This window comes from Rutidosis leptorrhynchoides, chromosome 4 (genome assembly GCF_046630445.1).
Source record: "Rutidosis leptorrhynchoides isolate AG116_Rl617_1_P2 chromosome 4, CSIRO_AGI_Rlap_v1, whole genome shotgun sequence".
Taxonomy (NCBI): Eukaryota; Viridiplantae; Streptophyta; class Magnoliopsida; order Asterales; family Asteraceae; genus Rutidosis; species Rutidosis leptorrhynchoides.
Window position 1 is genome coordinate 436,467,045 of NC_092336.1, and position 27,085 is coordinate 436,494,129.

Sequence of the window (27,085 nt, forward strand, 5' to 3'; positions counted from 1 at the left end):
GGTCATAATCACCACCAAACCCTAATTTGACCCAAAGTCAAAGTTAGTCAACCAAATAACCCTAAATAGGTTTCAATACTTCCACAATCACCAAACCTAGTGATTAAACCCAATTTCAAGTTCTAAACATAACCAATTTGTTCACCAAACCGAAATCCACCAACAATAACAATAAACCCGATTACTAGCATCACTAAAGTCACTTCATGAGTCTAAATGGGTTTATCAACAAATCAAGTTCAAACCCTAACTTTGAATAGCAAAATCAACAATGAACTTCGAAGTTAGAACTTACCAATACCGCCAAAATGATGCCGTTGACGAGTGGAACAACTTTAATACCCGAGGTTTGACCCGAAACACCCTTCTTCTTCTCCAATTGGAGCTCTCTCTCTCTAAAACTCTCCTCTCACTCTAGGGTTTGAAGATGAGAGTGTTTGATGAGTGAAATATGATCCAAACTGATCAAAGGATCAGTTTTGATGACCCTAAACCGACCCCAAGTGAAAAGACCAAAGTACCCTTCATTTAAAGCCTTTAAAAAGGCTGAAAATTGCTTCTGACCCATTCGGCGCGCCGCGCCACATTGTGGAGCGCCGCTCCACTCTGCAGGTCAGATTTCAGAAACTTGTTTTGGCCATAACTTTTTGACCGTAGCTCCGTTTTCGATGAATCAAATATCGTTGGAAACGTAATAAGATTTTCTTTCCAATGGTAAGGCTTTGAAACATCAACACAAACTTTATTTGGGGTTGAAAAGGTACGTACACACCTTGTACCTCAAACAACGTCCAGTTTTCCTTCGACGGTCGAGCAACCAACACCTACATGTTGTGCACACTCCATACACACATAGTACACCTTAAATACATTATGTACAATAAATATTTGGGTCTTACAAAATATAATTCAGGCGATATAACCGACCATATATAACTTAAATAACATAAATATAAATGTTAGTGAAGTTAATAAAAGTTAGATTACAGAAATATAATTCAGGCGCTATAACCGACCATATATAACTTAAATAACATAAATATAAATGTTAGTGAAATTAATAAAAGTTAGATAATTTCTTACCTTGATTAGTGACGTGTGCTTGCTTAGATAAACCTTGATTATACGGAGCACTTCGTGCTGATAACGTGTTATATTTCAGTAGGCTTATAACTACCTTTAGTGGCCTGGTTCAATATATTCAAATTGAAAGAACCAATAAAAGAGAGATGTGTTGTAGAAGATATAGGAGAGAAAGAGGTTGAAGAGAGGTGTGATGTATTTAATGTATATGTGTGTTTTTGTAACTTATATTATGCACATATATATAGTACAAATTTTACTATCCATATTTGACTAATTACCATCCATATTTAACTACTAAATTTACAACAGGGAAAAAGTTTTACAAAAATAGGAAAACCGGAGTTTGAAACTCCGGTTTTGGTAAATTCGGAGTTTCAAACTTCGGATTTGGTCCTTTTTATACACATGGCCAGGGGCGGATCTATTAGTAATGGACTGGTGGCACATGACACCAGTGAAATAAGTTCATATAGTGTAAAAAATTAGGTATTTGGTTGAGTGACACCATTCAATTTTGTTGTCTTTGTTTGTGTGCTACCAGGAGATTTGTGTGCTACCAGGGACAGAAATCATTAATAAATTTTTTTGCGGTATTTTTTTCTTGAAAAATAAAGAAGCAAACATGTTAAAAGTTTGATTTTAATGGAAGTTTAGATTAGATGTAGATGCAGAGGAATGAGATGGAGGAGGGAGATGAAGATATCTGGGAGGGGATGAAAATATGTGGAGTATATGGACACTTGGACCCACTACCTGTATTCTATATTATTTTTCATTCCGTATTTTTTAACTTTAATAGGAGTAATTCAAAGCCTTTATATATGTTTAAATATTAAGTTTAACCCTCATCTTTATTTTAATTTTATCTTCACTTACATTTCTTTTCTATATAAGTGAACTCAAACTCCGTTCATTTTTTCATCCATTAATTTTTTAGTTACTAACTCTAAATGCCAAAAAATTGTTTGGATCATTATATTAATAAATATTGTTTCAGTGACATATCTTAGAAAAAAATTTAAAGCCCATTAATAATAATCTATCTATACTATATATAATAACAAACACAAAAATAGATCATCTTATTTTCTAACTATTAATCCTAGCCTTCCATTACCAAATCTCCTCTTAATCTAGACCATTAAAATCTCAAAATCATGACCGTGACCTCATAATCTAAATGATTAACGCTAATTAGACTAAATTAGCCTTCATATTAAAAAAAAGGACGGTATCAGTAACAAAAAATCTATCTATCTATATCTATATCTATACTATATATAATAACAAACACAAAAATAAATCATCTTATTTTCTAACTATTAATCCTAGCCTTCCATTACCAAATCTCCTCTTAATCTAGACCATTAAAATCTCAAAATCATGACCGTGACCTCGTAATCTAAATGATTAACGCTAATTAGACTAAATTAGCCTTCATATTAAAAAAAAGGACGGTATCAGTAACAAAAAATAGGGGTTATTCAAATTTCATACCAATCGCTATAGGACTGCAAAGAAAAGAACCCTAATTTGCTTTAAAAACACACACGACAATCCTCAAGATAGAAAATCAATTTATCACTCATCTACATCTAAATCGCATATTGTAATAGCACAAGAAGGTATGTTTTGATTTTTGAAATCAATTAAACAATAGTCTTAGTCGGGAAGAATCAAATTTGGCGAATTAAGATTTGATTGTTTGAGCAAATGTCGATAGATCTCTTATCTCTTATCAAGATCCTGCAGTCCACTATTACGTTAATAGAATGTTTTTATTCTACAACGCCAAGTTTGTGTACTAAGGTAATCAGATTTTAATTTCAATACTTTGAAATATTGTATCGTATCGAATCACACAATATGTTTATGAATGTCTGATCGTGTACGATTTCGTCATATAAGATGTTAGTTAAAATATTGTATGAATTTGTTAATTAACTTTTACAATTTTGCTGATCCATAAACGAATAGTGTTGATCATTGGTGGCTGTGAATAATCTTATATGAATGTCTGATCCGATCTTAAAATATTTAGTAGGTATATGATTCATCAATGGATTTAGTCTTAAATTATCTTATATGAATTTCTGATTAAGCCTATAAATATTGTATCAATATGTTACATTTTACATGTGTACTGATCCATAAAAGATTCATGTTCATCAATCGATGCTGAGGATTGTCTTGCTGCTAAACTTTTAATAATGTTTCTACAATTAAATTTTTGTGACAAAAATGATATGATCAGCCTGTATAATACATACACAATTTTTTGATGCATCTGAACAAAAATTTAGCAGTCTAATACATTCATAGTCAAACACTTTGTGGGTTTGAATTGCTACCACTACTAAAGATTGTTTATAAACATTTTGAATGGAGTGATGTAATACAACTCACGCATTTGAAATACACATTATGTGACTTATAGTTAAAAAAATAAATAAATTGTTAGTAATCATTATTTCCACCATGAAATAGAATGACACATATTCAAGAGTCTCTTTTTTCAGTGAGCTCGTGCTTTACTTATATGTAGGTTGTGTTACGTCTTATGGAAACTTTTGCTGATCGGCATTAGTTCATTGCAACATCAGTTAACTTGCAATATCGAGCTTCTGCAGCAAGTGTGAGAGGAAATACTTCTACAAGGTTTGCCATTGGAAGTTCTTGTGGGTCATCTAAAGTTTCTTGCCTACCATATATAATCTTTACTTTACAATGAATGTTACAATTTCAATCCATCTACTTATATTTATTTTGATTGATTTGATTACTCAACACATGCAGTTTTTTTTTAACGGCAAAATTAATATATATAAAAAAAAAAACTCTCTAGCAAGAGGTATGGCAAGTGGCAACCTCATGTAGATGGTGTCAATAGAGTTCCATCAATCTCACACGGCTCCAGGTCAGCAGCTTCTGTAAAGGATATTTGGGTAGGGTGTAATTTGGGTAACAACTTCTCAACTCCAAAGGAAATAGGTAAATGACTTGATAAGTTTATTTGTGATTAGGAAGTAGCTAAGTAGGTTATCTTTTACTCATATTAAATGTTCCATCGAGATCTAACGTATACTCAAAATAAAGCAAACATCTTCCACACTCTATACAATTCATCAACACGTTAAGAGATTATAATCATTGAATAAGTTGTGGTCAACTCGCCAAAAAAATTAACTACAAACTCTCTCTTCTTACAACAATTTAAGGTTTACAACTTCATGCTATTTTATTTTTCAAGTTGTAACATGTTTTCTTTATTATCATATATTCAACATTATATTATTTTGAATTCTATTCCACTTAACAAATACGGAGTACTATATAAAATATAATTATTCTGACAAAATTTAATTTTTGATTCGTCACTTAAAAAACCCCGCGAATTCGCTGGTCTTAAGCTAGAAGCAAACACATGGTATAATGCCATAATTCATATATAGTATGTACGATGTGAGAGCAACTTCTTTTCCTTCCTCTACCCTAGAATAAAAGATAGGTCGTCTCTCTACCCACGTGCATAGAAAAAATTCTCTACCCACGGGAAGAAAAAGTCATCCATCTCTCTACTCGAGGGCAGAGATATTGCTTCCGTAAGGACCTCCGGCCAAAAATAGAAAAATTGATACGTACCTGAGTATGTTATACGGAGCTCTGGAAAAAGCAAGGAAAGCAACACGTTGCCAGAAAACTTTGCAGCTCATGAGAGATGAATCATAATAGCGCTTTACATGCAAGACATGATGAGGACAGAGGTATTTTTATCCCTTTAGTTGACCTTTTGTTTCGGAAATATATAGTCCTTATCAAATAATCCTACTTTTTGTACAATAACTGAAACTTTACATTCTTTATATTGATTCTTAATTTGGTCTTTTGTTTTCCCTTTTGATGGAATGAAAATTTTCTTTGTGTAACTGTTAGAATGTAGGATGAGTTGAATTTGGAGGCTCAACTTGAATATTTAGTAGGAGCAGAGGTGGATGACTACTTCTACAGCTTCCCATAACTGTCTTTAGAGCTTCAGTTGCTTCAGTTTTCAGTTCCACTGAATGGATTAATTTTCCAGGTTCATTTGTTCAAAGTTATTATAAGTTTTTTTATAAATATGACTATAGTTGTATTCTCCAAATTATTAAAACTACATTCTAATATGAAGATAGTATTGTAGTTACTTATATTTATTAATTAATAATTTTGCGATAAACGGATGAAACTATAGCTACTTGCAGAATAGTATATTTAAGAATAGTTCAATGTACTCATTTGCAACCAACCATATTGGTTTGAAGGAAAAAAAGATGAATTTAATAGATTTTTGCTAATATATGCAGGCATCAGACTGGAGTGTGGGACCAAAAGAATGCATATTATTGCTTGGCTGGCACTCAGATCTCATCGAACTGATTTAAGAATACGACGTTTACATAGGACCTGAAAGTGTTGTTGTATGTCATGTAGTTCATATTAATGTTCATATATTAGCCGGTTATCATTTAGTCAAAATTCTAAGTTAATCTATGTTGGAAATTTTGTCAGATGTGCCAATTGCGGACAAAGAAATTGCGTACAATATGTCTACTCAACTCAAGTTGAAAAATGTCCAAGTCATCCATCCAAAAGGTACAATATTTGAATAGATCTCTTTTGTTATAATAGATGTGACAAAATGGGTGGGTTTGCTCACGGGTCAATATGGGTGAATCTGTAGAAGGGATTGGGTTGATCTGACACAGTTTCTTCCATACAGACTTAGTGTGTCCAATATGGTTGGGAAATATGTAGTATTCTTTGATAATCTATTTGTATAAATGGTTTTAGTAAGTTTTATGCGTTAAACATACACATTCGACGATATTGTTCTTTTTTATTTTACTTTACGCACTCAACTCATTGGGTCGAGATTACTTCTTCTAGCTCATAAATGTAAACTGTGTGAATTGGTTGGAAACCCGAGGAACTATGATGATTTGAATAGACGATTGAACACACTCAATAGTCTCTTAAGCAATCATATTCCATTAATTAAAAACATTAACAACTATTGCCCTTTCTCATCCTAATGTCTGCCTGAAGTTAGATTGAGGATGAGGTTCTTAAAGGAATTATATTCCTCCCTACTAATATAGTTGTCTATTTTAATCCATTTTATTGAAAAAAGTTTGGTTAAGTATGTAGTTATTGACTACGTGTATAACACATTGATTTTTTTTTAATAGTAGATGAAAATGAAGTAGGTCAGGTGGGTCAAAATTTCCATCGTGTATCAAAATGACTATAACGTTCTAAGTCATGTCATTTTGTTTAGCTGGGTTGTGATATTTTTCGCTATTTTTTTTTCCCCAATTTTTATAACGAAGTGCTAGGTTTTTTCTTCAATTTGTGTTTTTATTGAAATTGTCACCTTAAACATCCATTTGTCTATACTTATTTCTAACTTATTACTCCTAACTTATTAGGCATTTTCAACTCTATCTTTTAGGTTTGCTCATCGGTAATGCTAATTTGGGGACACTGTGATTCGTGATAGTTAATAGAACTCTTTTAGGAGTAAGTAGTTGTTTGCAACCAAGATCACTCATGAGTTTCCTACTAAAACAATAGGAATTTTGTGGTCAACCCTTTCAAGTAAGTGGGTCAAAATTGGCTCACTGCTGTATCATGAGTTTATTACTCTCCGTTTTTTATTCTATGTTTTGCTTTTTCGGATATTACTTCTAATTGCATATGTTGTTTTCCCTTGTGTGTTTGATTATTGTTGCTTATGAGGTAATTATATGGTGTTTGATAGTAGTTGTTGTCATCGTTTGTGTTGTTTTTTCTACTGTTTCATGAAGGTATTTCGAATCATCAAACTTCGCTATCTTTACATCAACACGTCAAGAGATTGGAAGCGTGAAATAATATATGGGAAACAAGACCTAAGTTTATGAATTAGACTTGCATTTATGAGTTTATTTGTTATCTTTTGCTCAACAACTATATAGCAATATTCTATGATTGTGTCCGTAACTGAAAACTATGCAAATAATATAATGTTTCACATTAAGTATTTTCTAACTAATACTTGCTTAATCCCATAAAGTAGTCCCGCGAATTCGCGGGCATTAAACTAGTAATAATAATAATAACAATAATAATAAAGTTTCAATCATTCCATTGTATTATTAGGGATGAGAGATTCAATAGTTACTCTTTATATAACAACTACTTTTAAGTAGTGGTAAATATATGATTGATGTGAGATATTTTTCCTTGTATATTAATAGTCCATAGTCCATTTTTTATAAACAGATAAAAGTGTTAATGTAAAGTTCTCTATTACCAAGTATTGTATACAACACAAAATAATAGAAAAATAAAGGGTAAAATTGTAAAGTACAACAAAGTATAATGTGATTATAAGATTTCTTTATACAATGTTTTTTTTTTTTTTTTTTTTTTTTTTTTTGTGAACTATTAATATGGAATGTATAGAGTATTATTGTTATTACTTGATTTGATTGTTTTATTATTATTAAAATATTTAGTATTTATTAAAGTATTAACTATTATGTGATACCAGTGACTACGATTCCTAGATCTGCCACTGCACATGGCACTGTACATTGAATGATACTGCCACCCGTGCCCTAACATGGCACTATACATTGAATGATACATAACATGTTATAACGAACAACAAGGTGTGTACAAGGTTCAATCAACTTATCAAAGAAGCGGTGAAGGTGGCACCGACTACGCTGTGGAGTTTAAAGACAAAAAGTGTTCATGTGAAATATGGCAACACCAAAGATTACATTGCTCTCATTTCAATTCCATGTGTAGCTATCTACATGAGAATGTAAATAGATTGTGTAGTAAAAAGTACACAACTATCTTTTGGAGAGAGCAATATAGCCATCATTTTAATCCACTTAGAGACACGAGTTACTGGGTACCTTTTGATTGGAAGATTATAGCAGATCCAACAAGATTGATTAAGCACACAGGGAGGAAGAAATTAAAACGTTTTAAGAACCAGATGGATGAATGTGAAAAGCGTAAACCAAAGTGTGGTATATGCATAGCTGAAGGTCACAACAGGAATACATGTCCATCTAGATTGCCATAGTTTTTTAGTAGTGATATGTTGTACACCATTTGTTATAATCGTTTTTTATGTTTATGAATAAAAGTGTTGTTGAAATATTGAAATTACACATTACTAATCTATTGAAGCGACCCGTCCTAATCTATAAGGACGAATACAATAACATATGATTACATCGCGAGGTATTTGACCTCTATATGATACATTTTACAAACATTGCATTTGTTTTTAAAAGACAAACTTTCATTACATCGAAAGTTGACAGACATGCATACCATTTCATAATATTCAAACCATAAATGACCTAATCTGTCATTTACTTAATAATAATTCTGATTGAACTCAACGACTTGAATGCAACGTTCTTTGAAATATGCCATGAATGACTCCAAATAATATCTTTAAAATGAGCGAATGCACAGTGGAAGATTTCTTTCAAACCTGAGAATAAACATGTTTTAAAGTGTCAACCAATGAAATGTCCCGTTCATAATGATTATAAACGTTTCATATTAATTGATTTCGTTGCGAGGTTTTGACCTCTATATGAGACGTTTTTCAAAGACTGCATTCGATTTTTAAAACAACCATAACCTTTATTTTATCGATAAAGGTTTTTAAAAACATTTCGACGATTATCAAATAATGATAATCTAAAATATAGCGTTATCACACGACCATTACATAATGGTTTACAATAATATTACACATCAACTTAAGTCTTCGAATGCAGTTTTTAAACAATATTATACAAGCATGCAGACTCCAATCTTGTCTTTATTTAGCATGCAACAGCGGAAGCTCTTAATAATCACCTGAGAATAAACATGCTTAAAACGTCAACAAAAATGTTGGTGAGTTATAGGTTTAACCTATATTTTTATCAAATCGTAATAATAGACCACAAGATTTCATATTTCCATTTCTCATAAACAACATGCAATCTGCATAAAAATTATTCATATGATGAACACCTGGTAACCGACATCAACAAATGCATCTAGAATATCCCCAAATATACATGTACACTCATCTGTATATAAAATCAAAGTACTAAAGCATCCATAACTTGGATGGGGTTTGTTAGGCCCATAGATCTATCTTCAGGATTCGCGTCAATTAGGAGGTCTGTTCCCTAATTCTTAGGCTACCAAGCTGAAAGGGTGATATCCGGTATAATGATTCAATCATAGAATATCATTTCAAGTACTTGTGTCTATTTTGTAAAACATTTATAAAACTGCATGTATTCTCATCCCAAAAATATTAGATTTTAAAAGTGGGACTATAACTCACTTTCACAGATTTTTCCTTCGTCGGAAATAAGACTTGGCCACGGGTCGATTCATGAACCTATAACAAATATATACATATATATCAAAGTATGATCGAAATGTATTCACAATATGTTTTATTATGTTTTAATGATTTAAGTTTTGTTAAGTTAACAGTCCAACGTTCGTAGTCCATAGATAGTTGTCCACAGTTAGTAGTACAGAAATAAATCAATATCTATTATCTCGAATCAATCCACGACCCAGTGTATACAAGTCTCAGACTCGATCACAACTCAAAGTATATATATTATTTTGGAATCAACCTCAACCCTGTATAGCTAACTCGAACATTACCGCATATAGAGTGTCTATGGTTGTTCCAAATAATATATATAGATGACGTCGATATGATATGTCAAAACATAGTATACGTGTCTATGGTCTATCAAGATTACATAACATATGTTAGAATACATGTATAATACAATATAAGTTAGTTAGGATATGGTTAGTATAGATTTTTGTCAATTCATCCCGTAGTCAAAATAACCATTTTTAACCAATTTTGTTTTACCCATAACTTCTTCGTTTTAAATCCGTTTTGAGTGAATCAACTTGCTAGGGTTTCATATTGAACGGTATTTTATGAAACTAAACAGAAAAAGTATAGGTTTATAGTCGGAAATACAGGTTACAAGTCGTTTTGGTAGAGGTAGTCATTTCAGTCGAAAAAATGACGTCTTGATGACCATTTTGAAGAACATATTTCCACTTTGAGTTTCATGTTCATAAGAAAAATCGTTTTCCCAGAAGAACAACTTCTAAATCAAAGTTTATCATAGTTTTTAATTATCTAACCCAAAACAGCCCCCGATTTTACTATGACGGCGTATGTCCAGTTTTACGGTGTTCTTCGTGTTTCCAGGTTTTAAATCATTAAGTTAGCATATCATATAGATATAGAACAAGTGTTTTGTTGATTTTAAAAGTCAAGTTAGAAGGATTAACTTTGCTTGCGAACAAGTTTAGAATTAACTAAACTATGTTCTAGTTATTACAAGTTTAAATCTTCGAATAAGATAGTTATATATATATGAATCGAATGATGTTATGAACATCATTACTACCTCAAGTTTAGTAGGTAAACCTACTGAAAGTGACAAGAAATGATCTAGCTTCAAAGGATCTTAGATGGCTTGAAAGTTTTTGAAGTAGAATCATGACACGAAACAAGTTCAAGTAAGATTTTTATTCGAATTAAGATAGTTTATAGTTATAGAAATCGAATCAAAGTTTAAACATGAATTATACCTTGAATTAGAATGATAACTTACTGTAATTATCAGAGGTTTCTTGATCTTAGATGATTACTTGGAATGTGTTCTTGAAGTGTTCTTGAGTAGTTGTTTTGTAAGTTGGTTTATGTATAGATTTAAGAGCTAGATTGATGTAGATTTTGATGAAGATGATGAAGAACACTTAGAACATCAAGAGAGAGTTTGAGAGAGATCAATTTGATGCATAAAAATTGGAAAATGAAAATGGTTGGTGAAGAATTTCGTGAACCATGGCTTGTCATATAGCCTCCATTACTTTGTATTTTTGTGAGATATTTCATGTTAGTTGCCAAATGATGGTTCCCACATGTCTTGTGACTCACAAGGGCTGCTAAGAGCTGCTCATTGAAGTGTATACACCAATAGTATGTACATCTAGGAGCTGTGTATTGTACGAGTACGAATACGGGTGCATACGAGTAGAATTGTTGATGAAAATGATTGAGAATGCAATTGTAGGCATTTTTGTTAAGTAGAAGTACTTTGATATATGTATTGAAGTCTTTCAAAAGTGTACTAATACATATTAATATACTACATGTATATACATTTTAACTGAGTCATTAAGTCATCGTTAGTCGTTACATGTAAGTATTGTTTTGAAACCTTTAAGTTAACGATCTCATTTAATATTATTGACCCATTGTTTATTATATCAAATGAGATGTTAAATTGTTACATTATCATGATATTATGATGTATGAATATATCTTAATATGATATATATACATTAAACTGTCGTTACGACGATAATCGTTACATATATGTCTTGTTTCACAATTCTTAAGTTAGTAGTCTTGTTTCTACATATGTAGTTCATTGTTAACATACTTAATGATATATATATTTATCATTTTATAATGTTAAATATAGTGTAACAATATCTTAATATGATACATATATATTTAGTAAGATGTTGTTCTAACGATAATCGTTATATATATCGTTTCGAATTTCTTGACTTAGTAATCTCATTTTTATATATATAACCCATTGTTAATATACCTAGTGAGATACTTACTTATCCTAATATCATGTTAACTATATATATCCATATATATATATATATCATATAGTTTTTACAAGTTTTTAACGTTCGTGAATCACCGGTCAACTTGGGTGGTCAATTGTCTTCATGAAACCTATTTCAAATAATCAAGTCTTAACAAGTTTGATTGCTTAACATGTTGGAAACATTTAATCTTGTAATTATCAATTTCATTTAATCAATGTAAACATGGAAAAGTTCGGGTCACTACAGTACCTACCAGTTAAATAAATTTCGTCCCGAAATTTTAAGCAGTTGGAGGTGTTGACGTATCTTCTGGAAATAGGTGTGGGTATTTCTTCTTCATCTGATCTTCACGTTCCCAGGTGAACTCGGGTCCTCTACGAGCATTCCATCGAACCTTAACAATTGGTATTTTATTTTGCTCAAGTCTTTTAACCTCACGATCCATTATTTCGACGGGTTCTTCGATGAATTGAAGTTTTTCATTGATTTGGATTTCGTCTAATGGAATAGTGAGATATTCTTTAGCAAAACATTTCTTCAGATTCGAGACATGAAAAGTATTATGTACGCTGGCGAGTTGTTGAGGTAATTCAAGTCGGTAAGCTACTGGTCCGACACGATCTATAATCTTGAATGACCCAATGTACCTTGGATTTAGTTTGCCCCGTTTACCAAATCGAACAACGCCTTTCCAAGGTGAAACCTTAAGCATGACCATCTCTCCAATTTCAAATTCTATATATTTTCTTTAAAGGTTCGCGTAACTCTTTTGTCGACTTTGGGCGGCTTTCAATCGTTGTTGAATTTGAATGGTTTTTTTCGGTAGTTTCTTGGATTATCTCTAGACTCGTAATTTGTCTATCCCCAACTTCACTCCAACAAATCGGAGACCTGCACTTTCTACCATAAAGTGCCTCAAACGGTGCCATCTCAATACTCGAGTGGTAACTGTTGTTGTAGGAAAACTCTGCTAACGGTAGATGTCACTCCCAACTGTTTCCAAAATCAATAACACATGCTCGTAGCATGTCTTCAAGTGTTTGTATCGTCCTTTCACTCTGCCCATCAGTTTGTGGGTGATAGGCAGTACTCATGTCTAGACAAGTTCCCAATGCTTGTTGTAACGTTTGTCAAAATCTTGAAACAAATCTACCATCCCTATAAGAGATAATAGAGACTGGTACTCCATGTCTGGAGAATACTTCTTTCAAGTATAGTCGTGCCAACTTCTCCATTTTATCATCTTCTCTCATTGGCAGAAAGTGCGCTGATTTGGTGAGATGATCGACTATTACCCAAATAGTGTCATAACCACTTGCAATCCTTGGCAATTTAGTAATGAAATTCATGGTAATGTTTTCCCATTTCCATTCCGGGATTTCAGGTTGTTGAAGTAGACCTGATGGTTTCTGATGTTCAGCTTTGACCTTAGAACACGTCAGACATTCTCCTACGTATTTAGCAATATCGGCTTTCATACCCGGCCACCAAAAGTGTTTCTTGAGATCTTTGTACATCTTTCCCGCTCCAGGATGTATTGAGTATCTGGTTTTATGTGCTTCCTTAAGTACCATTTCTCTCACATCTCCAAACTCTGGTACCCAAATTCTTTCAGCCCTATACCGGGTTCCATCTTCCCTAATATTAAGATGTTTCTCCGAACCTTTGGGTATTTCATCCTTCAAATTTCCCTCTTTTAAAACTCCCTGTTGCGCCTCCTTTATTTGAGTAGTAAGGTTAGTACGAATAATTATATTCATAGCTTTTACCCGTATAGGTTCTCTGTCCTTTCTACTCAAAGCGTCGACTACCACATTCGCCTTCCCCGGGTGGTAATGAATCTCAAATTCATAATCATTCAACAACTCAATCCACTTACGCTGCCTCATGTTTAGTTGTTTCTGATTAAATATATGTTGGAGACTTTTGTGGTCGGTATATATAATATTTTTGACCCCATATAAATAGTGCATCCAAGTCTTTAATGCAAAAACAACAGCGCCCAATTCCAAATCTTGAGTCGTATAATTTTGTTCGTGAATCTTCAATTGTCTGGATGCATAAGCAATTACCTTCGTTTGTTGCATTAATACACAGCCGAGACCTTGCTTTGAAGCGTCACAATAAATCACAAAATCATCATTCCCTTCAGGTAATGATAATATAGGTGCCGTCGTTAACTTTTTCTTCAATAATTGAAATGCTTTCTCTTGCTCATCCTTCCATTCAAATTTCTTCCCTTTATGCGTTAATGCAGTCAAGGATTTTGCTATTTTGGAAAAATCTTGCATGAATCTTCTGTAGTAACCAGCCAATTAAAAAAATTGGCGTATATGCTTCGGAGTTTTCGGGGTTTCCCACTTTTCAACGGTTTCAATCTTTGCCGGATCCACCTGAATACCTTCTTTGTTCACTATGTGACCGAGGAATTGAACTTCTTCCAACCAAAATGCACACTTTGAAAACTTAGCATACAGTTTTTCTTTCCTCAACAACTCTAGCACTTTTCTCAAATGTTCTTCGTGCTCTTGTTCATTCTTTGAGTAAATAAGTATGTCATCGATGAAAACAATGACAAACTTGTCAAGGTATGGTCCACACACTCAGTTCATGAGGTCCATGAACACAGCTGGTGCATTAGTCAAACCAAAAGGCATAACCATAAACTCGTAATGACCGTAACACGTCCTAAAAGCAGTCTTCAGAATATCATCTTCCTTCACCCGCATTTGATGATACCCAGAACGTAAATCAATCTTCGAATAAACTGACGAACCTTGGAGTTGATCAAACAAGTCTTCGATTCTTGGCAGTGGATAATGGTTCTTGATGGTAAGTTTGTTCAAATCTCGGTAGTCGATACACAATCTGAATGTACCATCCTTCTTTTTGACAAACAAAACAGGAGCTCCCCACGGTGATGTGCTTGGTCGTATGAAACCACGCTCTAAAAGTTCTTGTAATTGACTTTGGAGTTCTTTCATTTCACTGGGTGCGAGTCTGTATGGAGCACGAGCTATTGGTGCAGCACCTGGTACAAGATCTATTTGAAATTCAACAGATCGGTGTGGAGGTAGTCCCGGTAATTCTTTCGGAAATACATCGGGAAATTCTTTTGCGATGGGAACATTATTGATGTTCTTTTCTTCAGTTTGTATCTTCTCAACGTGTGCTAGAACGGCATAGCAACCTTTTCTTATTAGTTTTTGCGCCTTCAAATTCCTAATAAGATTTAGCTTCGCGTTGCTCTTTTCTCCGTACACCATTAAGGGTTTCCCTTTTTCTTGTACAATGCGAATTGCATTTTTGTAACAGACGATTTCTGCTTTCACCTCTTTCAACCATGCCATGCCGATTATCACATCAAAACTCCCTAACTCTACTGGTATCAAATCAATCTTAAACATTTCGCTAACCAGTTTAATTTCTCGATTCTGACATATTTTATCTGCTGTAATTAATTTACCGTTTGCTAATTCAAGTAAAAACTTATTCTCCAATGGCATTAATGGGCAACTTAATTTAGCACAAAAATCTCTACTCATATAGCTTATATCCGCACCCGAATCAAATAAAACATAAGCAGGTTTATCGTCAATAAGAAACGTACCCGTAACAATCTCCGGGTCTTCCTGCGCTTCAACCGCATTAATGTTGAAGACTCTTCCACGGTTTTGGCCATTATTATTTACTTCGTCCGGGCATGCAGTTTTGTAATGACCCGTCTTTCCACATCCAAAACAAGTAATGGCGGCATTAAATGTTTCGACATTATTTGATCCTTTAATCCTGTTAATCTTCGGTCCATAGATTCCACACTTTGCAGCAATGTGACCCGTTCTTTTGCATTTTGTGCATAAATCCCTACAGTAATTATCCTGATGGTATTTCTCACACCTTAAGCACCTGGTTTTCTGCCTCATGTTGTCATTATTATTGTTGTTGGGACGATTGTTGTTGTTGTTGGGACGGTTGTTGATGTTGTTGGGACGGTTGTTGTTGCGATTGATGTTGCGGTTGTTGGGATGGTTGTTGTGATTGTGGTTGTAATTGTTGTTGTTGTATTGGTGACCCTTGTCACTGTTTTCCTCCCACTTTCTCTTGACTTGTTTCGTGTTGGCTTCTTCGGCCGTCTGTTCTTTAATCCTTCCCTCAATCTGATTTCTGAGTTTGTGAGACATTCGACTTGCCTTTTGTATAGAGGCGGGCTCATGTGAACTCACATCTTCTTGAATCCTTTCTGGTAACCCTTTTACAAATGCGTCGATTTTCTCTTCTTCATCTTCGAACGCTCCTGGACACAATAGGCACAACTCTGTGAATCGTCGTTCGTACGTGGTAATGTCGAAACCTTGCGTTCGTAATCCTCTAAGCTCTACCTTGAGCTTATTGATCTCGTTTTTAGGACGGTACTGCTCGTTCATCAAGTGCTTGAATGCTGACCACGGTAATGCGTAAGCAGCATCTTGTCCCACCTGCTCGAGATAGGTGTTCCACCATGTTAACGCAGTACCTGTGAAGGTATGCGTAGCGTACTTTACTTTGTCTTCTTCAGTACATTTACTTATGGCAAACACCGATTCAACCTTTTCAGTCCACCGTTTTAATCCGATTGGACCCTCGGTTCCATCGAATTCCAAAGGTTTACAGGCAGTGAATTCTTTGTAGGAGCATCCTACACGATTTCTTGTGAAATTAGTTTCACTGCTAGAACCATAGTTATTGTTGTTATTTTGCATTGCGGCCTGCACTGCGGCTATGTTCGCAGCAAGGAAAACACGGAAGTCTTCCTCGCTCATGTTCAAGTTCTGACGAGTAGTCGGTGCCATTTCCTTCAAAAATAGCCAAAAGAATTAAGTTAATCATATAGAATATTAAGAGTAGTCAATAGTATTTCGTAGCATAATATGAACTTATTTATAAAAGCTTTTTCTTCATATTAGCGTTTTATAATTTTCCATTCGGATTGTACCTACTCGTTAAGTTCATACTTAGTAGCTAATATACAATTCAACTACTACAATTCTATATGAAAAACTGATTACAATAATATTTTGCATTCAACTTTTATACAATATTTTACAAACTTACAATACCGCCATTTTACATACAGCATAAAATATAGCACACAATAACTTTGATACAAGGCAATTGTGAAGACAATTCTAGTTAATACGCAAGTCGTTCAGCAAAAGCAATAAAGACACGTAATTCATAAGTCCAGAAACAAGTCATGCATTCAGGTTTTACTAGTATTATTTCCCATCCTTGGTCTTGTGGAAAATAACTGTTATGGTCGTTGATAAGACAGCATGTTGTAACGTCGTCAAAAGGACGAGGGTTACGTAATGCCCACAGCCCCATAACAATCTAAAAACCTTATTTCTCACCCCAACTACTGAATCCGTCACTTGTGGGAATATTTTATTTAACAGTTGCAATCCGATGTTCTTTTTCTCAATTTGGTGAGAAGCGAACATCACTAACCCGTAAACATAACATGCTTCTTTATGTTGTATGTTTGAAGCTCTTTCTAAAGAACGAAGTCCTATGTTGGGATATGTGGAGTCAAAATAGGTTCTCAACCCGTAGCGTAAAATTGCATCTGAGTTTCCCGTATTTAATGCCTTAAAGAAAACACGGCGTAACTTAAAGTTTTCCCAATGTGATATACCCCATCTTTAAAAAGAAAGCCTTTTATAAACTAAGGCATGCTTGGAACGTCTTTCAAATGTTCGACAAACTAATTTCGCCATAAATAGTTGTGCCGATGAATTCTGACCGACTCTAAACAAGATTTCATCAATCATATCCCCTGGTAGGTCTTCTAAAATTTTTGGTTGTCTATCCTTAATGTCCATTGTGTGTTTTATACTGTAAAATAGACAAGGATTAGATTTGTAAAAGATAGTTAACAAACAATACAAGCAATTTTTACATATATCATCAAAGTACAAGCATACTACAATACATATATTACACAACATGATTACTCCTCTTCATTCCGACTCACTTGTTTCTTTCTCTTCGGACTTGGTTCGTTTCGCTAATTTCCTAGGGATATATGATGTTCCTCTAATACGAGCCGTTGTTTTCACAAATGGTTTAGAAAAATCTGGTGGCTTAGATGTCCCCGGGTTATAGTTAAAACTTAAGAAGTACGGGTGTTGACGGTATTTCCCATCGGGGTATTTCATGTTAACATAAAGTTCATCGGGGTTGGAATTAGATTTCTCTATTTTGATACCTCTTCCCTTATTGTTTTCTTTTGCTTTTTCAAATTGGATCAGGGTAATTTCTATAACATCATCGGAATCCTCATCGAGATCCGATTCATCAGAAAATTGAAAATTTTCCCAATATTTTGCTTCCTCATCTAAACAACCATAACCTTTATTTTATCGATAAAGGTTTTTAAAAACATTTCGACGATTATCAAATAATGATAATCTAAAATATAGCGTTATCACACGACCATTACATAATGGTTTACAATAATATTACACATCAACTTAAGTCTTCGAATGCAGTTTTTAAACAATATTATACAAGCATGCAGACTCCAATCTTGTCTTTATTTAGCATGCAACAGCGGAAGCTCTTAATAATCACCTGAGAATAAACATGCTTAAAACGTCAACAAAAATGTTGGTGAGTTATAGGTTTAACCTATATTTTTATCAAATCGTAATAATAGACTACAAGATTTCATATTTCCATTTCTCATAAACAACATGCAATCTGCATAAAAATTATTCATATGATGAACACCTGGTAACCGACATCTACAAATGCATCTAGAATATCCCCAAATATACAGGTACACTCATCTGTATATAAAATCAAAGTACTAAAGCATCCATAAATTGGATGGGGTTTGTTAGGCCCATAGATCTATCTTCAGGATTCGCGTCAATTAGGGGGTCTGTTCCCTAATTCTTAGGCTACCAAGTTGAAAGGGTGATATCTGGTATAATGATTCAATCATAGAATATAGTTTCAAGTACTTGTGTCTATTTTTTAAAACATTTATAAAACTGCATGTATTCTCATCCCAAAAATATTAGATTTTAAAAGTGGGACTATAACTCACTTTCACAGATTTTTCCTTCGTCGGAAATAAGACTTGGCCACGGGTCGATTCACAAACCTATAACAAATATATACATATATATCAAAGTATGATCGAAATGTATTCACAATATGTTTTATTATGTTTTAACGATTTAAGTTTTGTTAAGTTAACAGTCCAACGTTCGTAGTCCACAGTTAGTTGTCCACAATTAGTAGTACAGAAATAAATCAATATCTATTATCTCGAATCAATCAACGACCCAGTGTATACAAGTCTCAGACTCGATCACAACTCAAAGTATATATATTATTTTGGAATCAACCTCAACCCTGTATAGCTAACTCGAACATTACCGCATATAGAGTGTCTATGGTTGTTCCAAATAATATATATATATGACGTCGATATGATATGTCAAAACATAGTATACGTGTCTATTGTCTATCAAGATTACATAATATATGTTAGAATACATGTATAATACAATATAAGTTAGTTAGGATATGGTTAGTATAGATTTTTTTCAATTCATCCCGTAGTCAAAATAACCATTTTAACCAATTTTGTTTTACTTATAACTTCTTCGTTTTAAATCCGTTTTGAGTGAATCAACTTGCTATGGTTTCATGTTGAACTGTATTTTATGAAACTAAACAGAAAAAGTATAGGTTTATAGTTGGAAATACAGGTTACAAGTTGTTTTTGTAGAGGTAGTCATTTCAGTCGAAAAAACGACGTCTTGATGACCATTTTGAAAAATATATTTCCACTTTGAGTTTAAACATGATTTTTGGATATAGTTTCATGTTAATAAGAAAAATCATTTTCCCAGAATAACAACTTTTAAATCAAAGTTTATCATAGTTTTTAATTATCTAACCCAAAACAGCCCCCGGTTTTACTATGACGGCGTATGTCCGGTTTTAAGGTGTTCTTCGTGTTTCCAGGTTTTAAATCATTAAGTTAGCATATCATATAGATATAGAACATGTATTTAGTTGATTTTAAAAGTCAAGTTATAAGGATTAACTTTGTTTGCGAACAAGTTTAGAATTAACTAAACTATGTTCTAGTTATTACAAGTTTAAATCTTCGAATAAGATAGTTATATATATATGAATCAAATGATGTTATGAACATCATTACTACCTCAAGTTTAGTAGGTAAACCTACTGGAAGTGACAAGAAATGATCTAGCTTCAAAGGATCTTGGATGGCTTGAAAGTTCTTGAAGTAGAATCATGACACGAAAACAAGTTCAAGTAAGATTTTTACTCGAATTAAGATAGTTTATAGTTATAGAAAATCGAATCAAAGTTTGAACATGAATTATACCTTGAATTAGAATGATAACTTACTGTAATTATCAGAGGTTTCTTGATCTTAGATGATTACTTGGAATGGATTAGAAAGCTTGGAAGTAGACTTGTAAACTTGAAAGTGTTCTTGAAGTGTTCTTGAGTAGTTGTTTTGTAAGTTGGTTTATGTATAGATTTAAGAGCTAGATTGATGTAGATTTTGATGAAGATGATGAATAACACTTAGAACATCAAGAGAGAGTTTTAGAGAGATCAATTTGATGCATAAAAATTGGAAAATGAAAGTGATATGGTTGGTGAAGAATTTCGTGAACTATGGCTTGTCATATAGGCTCCATTACTTTGTATTTTTGTGAGATATTTCATGCTAGTTGCCAAATAATGGTTCTCACATGTCTTGGTGACTCACAAGGGCTGCTAAGAGCTAAACATTGAAGTGTATATACCAATAGTATGTACATCTAGGAGCTGTGTATTGTACGAGTACGAATACGGGTGCATACGAGTAGAATTGTTGATGAAAATGAATTAGAATGCAATTGTAGGCATTTTTGTTAAGTAGAATTACTTTGATATATGTCTTGAAGTCTTTCAAAAGTGTACTAATACATCTTAATATACTACATGTATATACATTTTAACTGAGTCGTTAAGTCATCGTTAGTCGTTACATGTAAGTGTTGTTTTGAAACCTATAAGTTAACGATCTCATTTAATATTATTAACCCATTGGTTATTATATCAAATGAGATGTTAAATTATTACATTATCATGATATTATGATGCATGAATATATCTTAATATGATATATATACATTAAACTGTCGTTACGACGATAATCGTTACATATATGTCTTGTTTCGCAATTCTTAAGTTAGTAGTCTTGTTTTTACATATGTAGTTCATTGTTAACATACTTAATGATATATATAATTATCATTTTATAATATTAAATATAGTGTAACAATATCTTAATATGATACATATGTATTTAGTAAGACGTTGTTATAATGATAATCGTTATATATATCGTTTCGATACCTAGTGAGATACTTACTTATCCTAATATCAGGTTAACTATATATATATATATCCATATATATATCATCATATAGTTTTACAAGTTTTTAACGTTCGTGAATCACCGGTCAACTTGGGTGGTCAATTGTCTTCATGAAACCTATTTCAAATAATCAAGTCTTAACAAGTTTGATTGCTTAACATGTTGGAAACATTTAATCATGTAATTATCAATTTCATTTAATAAATGTAAACATGGAAAAGTTCGGGTCACTACAACCAAAAGGTTGGTGAGTTCATTAGTTTATCATCAATATTCATTTCCATCATTTTTAATAGACCACAAGATTTAATTTTCATAGTTAACTGCAGGAACACTCATCTGCAAATAAAAATTATCATACAGGAACACTCATCTGTATAAAAAATCTTTCATATGACGAACACCTGGTAACCGACATTAACAAATGCATATAGAATATCCCCAAATATACAGGTACACTCATCTGTATATAAAATCGAAGTACTAAAGCATCCATAACCTGGATGGGGTTTGTTAGGCCCATAGATTTATCTTCAGGATTCGCGTCAATTAGGGGGTCTGTTCCCTAATTCTTAGGCTACTAAGCTAAAAGGGTGATATTCAATTTCGATAATCCAACCATAGAATGTAGTTTCGATTACTTGTGTCTATTTCATAAAACATTTATAAAAGCAGCGCATGTATTCTCAGTCCCAAAAATATATATTGCAAAAGCATTTAAAAAGGGAGCCAATGAAAATTCACCATACTGTATTTCGTAGTAAAAATACATATAACGTCATTGAACAAGTGCAGGATTGGCCTCGGATTCACGAACCTATTTTAAGTATATATATATTTATACATCGATCAATATTTGTCTAACAATTTAGGTCAAGTCGTAGTGTATCACGATCCTGATGCTCGAGATTATCATGCAAAAGTTAACAAATTGACCCAAAATGATTTCCAAAATTTATACATGTTTATTATATAACTTAAATATAGTCGTTTTATATATATTTATTAGATTTTATTATAGTAACTAATAAAAGTCATTTATTATAAAAAATTTATATTAAAGTTTTTATATGATAAAATATACTTTTATATATCTTAAGTAGTAAAATTTATAAAGTTCAATTAATATCATAAAAATATAGTGGTATGTATTATTAATGTAATTATATTACATGTGGTAAATTATCTTTGTATCACATATTCATTTGATAAAATAATATTGAGAATAAGTAAAAGTTGTATTATTTTGTAATAATAATAATTATTATTATTCCACTAATAATAACAATAACAATATTTATATCTACTAATGATGATATTAATTATAATAAAATGATTATTCTAATCATGATAATTTTAATAATAACGATACTTTTTATTATTAACTGTAATAATAATAATATTTTATAAAAATAATAATTCTATTTAAAATGATAATTTTTAATAAAAATAATACTAAAATGATAATAATAATGATATTTAATACTCCTTCCGTCTCATTCCAATAGTCCACAGACAAAAAACACGCAGTTTTAGGAAATCCCACTAACTTCATTTCTCCACCAATGAAATATCTTCTCTCTCCAGATCCACCAATGAAATATCATCTTTCCTTTCTATTTATGGAAGTGGACTATCAGAATGGGACAGCCCAAAATGGAATACTGGCCTATTGGAATGAGACGGAGGTAGTAATAACAATGATATTTCTATTAAAACCATAATTTTAATAAAAATGATAGTTTTAATATTAATGATACTTTTAATAATAATAACAATAATAAAATGATAGTCTTGATAAAAATATTAATTATTTTAATAATAATAATAATAATAATAATAATAATAATAATAATAATAATAATAATAATAATAATAATATAATAATAATAATAATAATAATAATAATATTGATTAATGGCGATAATAACGATGATAACGATAACGATAACGATAACGCTAACGATAATGATAACGATAATAATAATAATCATTTTAACAATAATAATCATTTTAACAATAATACTTAAAATTATAGATAATTCAATTGACGATAACTTTTAATCCGTTCATCGAAACCATACGCTTTCTAAATGAAAAGTTATTACTATTTCGCCAGCTTTTCAACGACATGCATATCATATACCTTATCTCAGTAGCATATGTATCAAATTCATAATTCATCAAAACTATCTAACGACGAAATTAAGCATACAAGCATGCATGATCATATATATACTCGAGCACTAGTCAGGGATACACTATTAATATATAAAAGTTAAGATTTGAGTGCTCACGTATCAATATTGAGATTCAATATTGCAGGAAAGTACTTAGACGCAACGGAGATGATAAACACTAGATTGGCTTCACGAGCATACCCCCGAATCATACCCATAACCTCCATAGCTATAACCGATAATTTCTTTAGCTCTATCCCTCTCGAAAAACTCGTTTAAAAAATACTCGCTAATGAATTCGTCGTAATATTTTATGTATAACACTTAATAATAATAATAATACTAATAATAATAAGATTAATAATATTATTAATCTTAATAATAATAATATGAATAATAATATATATATAAATAACAGAGGGAAAGATAAGTGTATGTGTGTGCCAAATGAACCGAACTCGTTGAACTTTATAGAGTTGGCCAGCCCAAGGGTGCCATGCGATCGCATGGCTTCCAAAGCCATATCCCATGCGATCGCATGGGGATGGTTTCCAGCTGACATGCACTAATTCAAGGCTGCCGATACTCGCATTATTAATATAATTATTGATGTGTTTTTAGGTGTATATAAAATAGCTTTATATTTCAGCAGGAAATACTATTAAATACGATACAATTTTACACAAGATATTTATTTATTTAGAGAATGAATATACTTAAACCTTGCTACAACACTTATAGGCAGTGTACCTAATCATACAGTAGTGTAGTTTTTAGTAAGTCCGGTTCGTTCCACAGGGAAAATCTTTAAACAAAGCTTAATGCTATATTAGTTTACTTTTATAAAAATACAAATATATATATATATATATATATATATATATATATATATATATATATATATATATATATATATATATATATAAGTAATATTATTATTATAAAGGGGGGTTTTTACCGTTTAATGACCGGTTTGTCGATTTTAAAACTTTAGTCGCAGTTAAAACCAAATGTAAAATAATAAATAAATACAAGACTTAATTTAAAGCGTAAAGTAAATAACGATAATGAAATTGCGAATAATAAAAGTGCGATAAAATAAACTTGCGATAATTAAAAAGTACGATAATTAAAAGTGCAATTAAATATAATAACAATAAATAAAAGTGCTATAATTAGAAGTGCAATTAAATATAAAATAAAGGAAATAAAATATGAAATAAAAGAATTATGCTTATTTAAACTTCCGTAATCATGATGTTTGACGTGTTGATTTTAGTTTTATGCCCATGGGTTAATTGTCCTTTGTCCTGGATTATTTAATATGTCCATACGGATTTGTCCATAATAGTCCATCAGTCATAAATATAAAGAGCGAAAGCCTTCGTCAAATTATTCTTATTCCCGAAGTCAAATATTCCAACTAATTGGGGATTCGAATTGTAACAAGGTTTTAATACTTTGTTTAATGAATACACCAGGTTATCGACTGCGTGTAAACCAAGGTTTTACTACTTTGTTAACAATTACACCAATTACCCTTGAATGTAATTCACCCCTGTTTCAACAAGTCTATTAACTATTAATCCAGTTCCGTATCCGGTAAAATGAATAATTATTGGTATTTATAGATATCCCGCCCACCGTACCCAGTCAAGCGTATGTGGTTATATATAAATACGTCGAATTATAAGTTTGTATATTAAATTAACAAGGTATTGTTTAGTTAATATAAAACCCATTAATAGCCCATAGTCTAATTTCCACAAGTGTCGTTCTTTTATCCAAACCCCAATTATGGTACAAAGCCCAATTACCCAATTTTAGTAATTAGCCCAACATCATGATTACTTCGGTATAAATAAGCATAATAATAACTTAGCTACGAGACATTAAATTAAAAAGGTTGAACATAACTTACAATGATTAAAAATAGCGTAGCGTTACACGGACAGAATTTCGACTTACACCCTTACAACATTTGCTAACATACCCTTATTATTAGGATTTAAAATTAAAATTAAAATTAAAATATAAATTATATATATATATATATTTACGTATATATTGAGAGAGAGAGATAGATTATATTATGTGTTTTTTGCGATCAAACTGCGTTTGCTTTTATAGGGAATTGAGTCCAGGTGAACTCCGTGACTCGCGGCATTTTTGCTCTTCAAACTCCGCGACTCGCGGAGTTTGAAATTCCAGCTCACTCCAAATTGGATCTTAGTCTGCCGACGGTTTATTATATAATATAATATATATATAATTTATATAATTAATTATATATTATATTATATTTATATACATAGTTAACTTGTAATTTTTAGTCTGTTGCGTCGAGCGTTGAGAGTTGACTCTGGTCCCGGTTCCGAATTTTCGAACGTCCTTGCGTACTATTTTATATCTTGTACTTTGCGTTTTGAATCTTGTACTCTTGTAATTTCGAGACGTTTCTTATCAATAATTGGAACCTCTTTGATTGTCTTTTGTACTTTTGAGCTTTTCGGTCGTTTGCGTCTTCAATTCGTCGAATCTGTCTTTTGTCTTCACCTTTTATTATTTAAACGAATATCACTTGTAAATAGAACAATTGCAACTAAAAGCTTGTCTTTTTTGAGGAATAATGCTATGAAATATATGTTCGTTTTTAGCATTATCAAATATTCCCACACTTGAGCGTTGCTTGTCCTCAAGCAATATCGTCTTGAAATACTAGAATCACTTCTTTATTCTTCACACTTTGTACATCAGTGATTTCTATACGGCGGTATAAACAATGGTAGTAACGATGTGGTTTACAGTCCCACATGACTATAAAATTTAGATCCATTAAGGAAATTGGATCTTTATGAAAACATTTGATCTTTTGAAAATTAAATCTAGTTTTTACCCTAGATAAGTTTTTCGGAATAACCCTTCACCGGTGTTTGCAAAATATTTTTGTGGGTTTGGTGGGTTTCAGATTTGAAAATTTTAGCTCAAAACTTATGGTTTTGTGTCACCCACTTGCTAACCTTGTATTTGGAAAGCAACATGTTCAGTTTACTTGTCCCGTATATTACCTTTCGGTAAACTACCGTCCGGTTGTAAAGGAAAGTGTTGAACAAGCAACTGTTAAGGCAATGTCCCCTGACATGCTTTTAATCATGGTCTATAACGTGTCGGACGCAATTACTATCCTTGGTAGGAGCAATAGTAAAGCTCACCCTTATGATTTTTCGGTCTAGCACAAGGTCCTGTCTTTGACCACTATGCAACCACCATTCTTACGGTTGATGAAATGTCCCGTTCTTATTGATTAAAAACGTTCCATATTAATTGATTTCGTTGCGAGGTTTTGACCTCTATATGAGACGTTTTTCAAAGACTGCATTCATTTTTAAAACAAACCATAACCTTTATTTCATAAATAAAGGTTTAATAAGTTTTACGTAGATTATCAAATAATGATAATCTAAAATATCCTGTTTACACACGACCATTACATAATGGTTTACAATACAAATATGTTACATCGAAATCAGTTTCTTGAATGCAGTTTTTACACAATATCATACAAACATGGACTCCAAATCTTGTCCTTATTTTAGTATGCAATAGCGGAAGCTCTTAATATTCACCTGAG

At 32.2% G+C, this 27,085-nt stretch overlaps 1 long non-coding RNA gene across 4 annotated transcripts; it reads left to right on the plus strand.

The window, feature by feature from the left end:
- Positions 1-2,565: 2,565 nt before the first annotated feature.
- On the plus strand, positions 2,566-8,318 carry LOC139844322 (uncharacterized). 4 transcript variants are annotated; one of them, XR_011757900.1, is made up of 6 exons: positions 2,566-2,895; positions 3,632-4,850; positions 5,020-5,164; positions 5,430-5,543; positions 5,635-5,718; positions 7,661-8,318. It is a non-coding gene; the product is annotated as an uncharacterized lncRNA (long non-coding RNA). The 4 variants fall into 4 exon arrangements; XR_011757901.1 differs by having other exon boundaries at positions 2,566-2,711; XR_011757902.1 differs by lacking the exon at positions 7,661-8,318 and adding an exon at positions 6,933-7,247.
- The last annotated feature ends 18,767 nt before the right edge of the window (positions 8,319-27,085 follow it).